At 29.9% G+C, this 5,659-nt stretch overlaps 1 protein-coding gene across 12 annotated transcripts in view; it reads left to right on the top strand.

The window, feature by feature from the left end:
- LOC117101022 (transcriptional regulator Erg-like) overlaps window positions 1-5,659 on the top strand; it is a 45,568-nt gene that overhangs the window by 18,528 nt on the left and 21,381 nt on the right. The window lies entirely within an intron of this gene.

A 5,659-nucleotide genomic window follows, 5' to 3' on the forward strand; every position in this document is an offset into this window, starting at 1 on the left:
GTATATGTAATATAGTATAAGTTCCACGGGTACACTAAGAACTTAGTATTTGTTTTTAAAATCAATGAATTCATTTAATCAAATAACAAAACAAAGAAACGCTCTTAACATAAATATTTTCGTAGACAAGGCAACTAAAAATTATTCCGGAGTAGTTTATCAAAAATATCACACTCTTCATTAATCTTATATACGTTTTAAAAAGTTCGTAATGAATTTGTATTCATTACAAATTATTTAATAATTCAACGGAGGCTCTGATTGATGTTATAAAACAGTAAGAATTACTAAACTGTCCAACATAGTCCAGAATGGACCGACATCATAACCCGCTAGGGTTATGGAAAGATTGATAATTCTATTGTTTTAAACCTTGCAACTACATTTAAATGAATCGGTGTTACCATATGTACACAACTTTTCTAAATTTATTTTATTTGTTTAATTTATCCGTATCGAAATTATATTATTATCATTATGTCAATCTCATACCACAAAACCTGGAAAAGAAGCCCATATTTTAGGAAACTTGAGTGGGCCTCTTTTTTGAGATATTATATAGGGATGTTAGAGATTATTATTAGGAAGACTTCTTTTCAAACAGGACTTCTTCTCGAGATTTTTCCCGCTGGTTTTTTCGGGCTTTTAGGGTATACGTTCAAACGATAACTGGCTGAAAGTTAACTTAACGCCTACGTTTGACCGGAATATTTTATAATTGAACTCTTTGTAAATAAAAAAGCCTTGTGCTAGTCTATTATTATGAAAATTGTAGAAAACCTAGTTTATTATTTGCGACTCATCACTTGCTATTGTTCTAATTATTATTGTTTTCATTGTTCAGAAAATAAAGTAAGTGATTAAATACAAAACAAAAGTTCATATAAAATTTTAATCAAGAACTGTTTGTCAACATAGGTGTGTAGTATTTTTTTAAATTTCACTACAGATTAGGCTAGACTAGATGTCAACATGACTACAGCACTTGTGAATACTGTGCCTGCGAATCACCGCTTGTCGGTAATTTTAAACTGCAGGAGAACACTGCAGTGATGTCTAGTGCTAGACTATCCTACATTTTTTGATTGGATAATAATTACACATTTTATAAAAAATATAACATTATTTACATTATTATTCATATATAGTGAAGAGAAATTATTACAAGACACTCGTTCAGTAAATTAGATACATTTTTTTAATGACTTTAGGCAAAAATGAGCAGTATGACATTTTTATATTCAACTGTAATGAAATGATAATGTCAAAATTATTTAATATCGATTGAATAACATTACAATTCTATAAATAATTATAATTCATCTCCATTGATTAATTTAAAAATTAATCAAATTTAGTGAAACATCACAATATCAAATTTAAGACCAATAAACTGTATATTCAATTCAACAAATTATAACAAGGTATAACGTGAAAAATTGTTAATTTACATTGAATAATGATTGCAATTATTAAAAAATAAATTTGTTTTCATTGATTTCAAGATTGGTAAAATTTAAGAGGCTTGGGTGGGGAAATTGGTAGCCTACTAAGTAATTTTCAGAATAAATGTTAATAATTAAATTGGTTCAAATTATTGCACTCTTATTATAACATGGTAGCGAATTCCAGGCCTTTATGCTATTATAAAACAATGTATTATAATAATATGAGGAATTTAGAAAACTTGGTCTAGTATGTTTGATTGTTTTATTGGTTTTACTAATTTATTTTATTGCGTGCCCTGAAATTCTGAATTGTTCTATAAGGGTCGCGAACTCAAAATATGGTCAATAAATAACTAAATAAATAAAGAAAAAGCAAACAGACAAACAAACAGACAGCCAAATACACAAACAAATAAATAAATAAATTGTTTTAGATTGCAGATAGAGTGAGATAATCCTGGGACTCTAGTTGCCAAGTAAGATTCAGGGTGATTTTAATCTGAGCTTCAATGCCTTAATATAGTTACTAACACGAGATGTTCCATGCTTTCTTGATTCTTCTTGATTTGCTCCTGATTTTCAAATTGCTGAGCAAGACTGTATGTTCATTGGTTTTCAGTAGGGTCTACTGAGCGACAATACTACTGGTTTATTTTAATTTTAAGCGAGAACCTCCTTGGTTTCTAGTTACAGAGCAATTATTCTCATGGGTTTCTAATTGCTGAACGAGATGATTCTGCGCTGGTTGGAAAGATACTCACGGGTTGCTAGATTCTGAGCAAAATAATTTATGATTCTTGTTCACTGAACGGGATACACCAGGTTTTAGGTACTACTCGAGTTGCTAAAATGTCTTATTGCTGAGCAAGGTGCTCCAGGGTTTGTATTTACTTCACCGAGATGCTTCTGGGTATCTTGATAATGATAGACTTCACTGAGATACTTCTGGTATCTTGTTAATGATCAATGTGCCCCAGGTTTCCTGATTCTGATCAGCATGCTCCATGGTTTCCAGTTTCTGGGCGAGAGTGTTGTTTTAATTACTGAATGAGGTAGGGTGAGTTACTAGATTCTGAGCAAGCTGAGCAATTGTTTATAGCTGCCGAGCGAGATGGACTAGGGTTTCGGTACTAGGCGAGTTGCGACTCGAAAAATAATCAGATGAGTCATGTCAACCTTGCAATACAGGAAGGAAAACTAAATCGCGAGCGACATAAAAACATTCAACCTTATTAAAAATTACAAAGGATACGTCAAAAGACCCTATATGATTTATAATATTATACAACTAAATATCGCTTTTTATAAAAGCCTTTTTGAATTATGTGATTTACTTATCTCATATCTATAATTTTGTATAACACATTGGAATTTATTTGCAATAAGTAATTTTGTTGTATTTTTAATGGATCTTTTGAAGGATATCGGCAGAGGAAGTTTGTAGATAGAGATAAACATCTGGAAGCCGGATAATCCACAAGGAAATCTGTAATCTAGACAAATTCAGACCACTTCGTTCTCATGAAACGTGTAAATGAAAACTAGTTCATGGTGTAAGAGGAGAGAGTTGCTACAAAACTTGATGACAATACAATATTATATTACCATAACATTACACTTTTGCTGGCAAATAATCATTCGTACATTTGTAGGTCGCAATTTTAAATTTAGTAAAAATCTGACGGTACACCACAGTTCTGAGAAGAACTGATGTGTTTAGAGTATGTCGACGTTTCCAATAGTTTGCTCGATGTCGTACCAACGGCACATAGTGGTCTCCAATCTTTCGTTTATGTTTTAATTCTGCCACAACACTTTTGTATGGTTTAATGGTTTAATTTTATATCTACTTTTTTAATAGTTTTTGACATTTAGCCTACTTATTGCATTTTAAATATAGATGTCATCGAAATCGGATCTAATTAACCTTTCTAGATGATTTGAAGAATTTTTGTATGATTTAGTAAAATTACCAAACCATAAAGTTCAGTTGCTAACCAATACACTTTTAATTGACAATACTAAAACTAGCATTAAAAGACACATTTTTCGATATAATTTCACTGTGTAAACATTTTAAACGTTTTAAACTATAAAATTACCATTTTATTTTTCAAAATTTATTAACTCTAGCTTCCGTCCAGTGGTCCAGCCAATGGCGATTTAACAGGATATTTAAGTTCCTGATGAAACCCACGAAGGCTAGAACTAACACGTTATATAGATTTTCATGTCTTATATTGTTCTACAGCAGACTAACACGGATAAAGCTTTTGTTCATCAATGTATTTATGCAAATTAACATTATCATCGTCACATTACAATTGTTATGACAAGAAGGTTAGTATGTGCAAATGGCAAACGTTCGAAACAAATTCAGAGGGCAAACTATTAATTCAATATTCCAGCCATCATACACCGTTGGTTGACAGTAACCAGTTCATTAGAAATTGCTTCTTCCAAGTCATTTAATTATTTACCTATTTTAACTGTTTTTAATAATCCTTTAAGAAATAAAAATTCTCACACTTTATTATATACAGACTAATATTTTTCTCTTTTTAGGTTAATTCAATTCAATTGATTTTTATTGCAATTTATAGTACAGCATACAAAATAACATAAATGATTGGATGTTACAATTGAGCAGTACTGAAAAATATTTAAAATATTTAAAAAACTTCAATAAACAATAAAAAGACAAAATATCAAGAAAGTTGAATATAAGAAATAATTTAATTATTACAATAGGCCTATTATAATTGTTAAAAACCTTATAATTAAATATAAATTAATTTTCATAAAGTCAATATTTGAAGCATGTATAAAAAAATCCCACCAAAACATCAACAAAATTATTACAGTTGCACAGAACCAAAAAAGATTAAGGATTATTTTAGTAAATAAAACAAAAGTTATCGTTAATCATTTTATGTAACTATTTAATTTTTGAGCGGTCAGAATATTTTAAAGCCATATTGATCTCTCTTACTACACACTAAGCAGTAGAAGTCAACTGGTGAGTTTACTAGTCAATGACAGGCAAATGTACTCTTTCAAGACACGTACAAACTAAAAACAACACGCTTACTAACAAAATAACAAAAACGCCTTCATATTCTATTGGTATGAAAGTTACCGTGTGTTTCATTCAAGAATATTTACATGTTCCATAATACTGTTGCCAAATTTTTTTTCTAATACTTATTTTAACAACGTGCAGCTTATCATTATTTTGATGTTAACAATACAATACATACATACTTATATATAAATATATATATTCATACTTATATATATAATTTATGTAGGCCTATATATCTCACATATAATTTCTTATAATAGGCCTATATTATTTTTGTAAAGAGTCACTTAAATTACTGTTCAGCGATACATATTAATTCAAAATTTCCTCCCACTGGATTTCTTGCTTCCAAAATGTTAAAATACCCAAATTATAAACTGATTCTGAAGTGGTATCTTAATTATAGAGGTAGTAATTAGTTACCTCATGGGTCGTTATTCTAAACAAAAGACAAGTGAAATTAAAAGAACAGAAATGAAACATTAACTGGCTTAAAGAAATAAGTTTACATGGAAACTGTCAAAAATGTGGTTATTAATTCGTCAAAATAAGTATGTTCAATTGAGGTGAAGTGACCAAATCGGATGTATAAGAACGTATTGACACGTACAGAATAATTTTCATGGAGGTCAGTGGCCGGGGCAAATTTCGTCACAGACGATGTACTCAAGGAAGAAGCAATTACTAGCGGGAAATATCCAATTTGCTCAAAAGAGAGCGTGTTATCGCGTGTAAGGTGAACGCAACTGTTTGACATCAGACAGAATAAGTTCAAACGTTAGAAATAATAATAAATTCAAAATAAATGAACTACTTGGAACAAGGTCAAGGGAAGTATTAAAGTGAGATGTATGTATAATAATGAATGATCTCCCTTAAAATAATGACACTAAGTTTAATAATATTGATAATAATAATAATAATAATAATAATAATAATAATAATAATAATAACTTGTTTAATACAGAAAAAATATACAATACACTTAGTATATATTTCACTTACTACCATTCATTGCATATTATAAAATACCTTCAAGAATGAAACACACGACAGACTCAAACATGGCTTGGGTCAGCCCTGTGTGACGTGGTACACTGATTATGAAATACAAGGGTGCACAAAC

This window comes from Anneissia japonica, unplaced genomic scaffold, assembly GCF_011630105.1.
Source record: "Anneissia japonica isolate Jap-2015-1 unplaced genomic scaffold, ASM1163010v1 scaffold1785_len1016330_cov206, whole genome shotgun sequence".
NCBI classification, from domain to species: Eukaryota; Metazoa; Echinodermata; class Crinoidea; order Comatulida; family Comatulidae; genus Anneissia; species Anneissia japonica.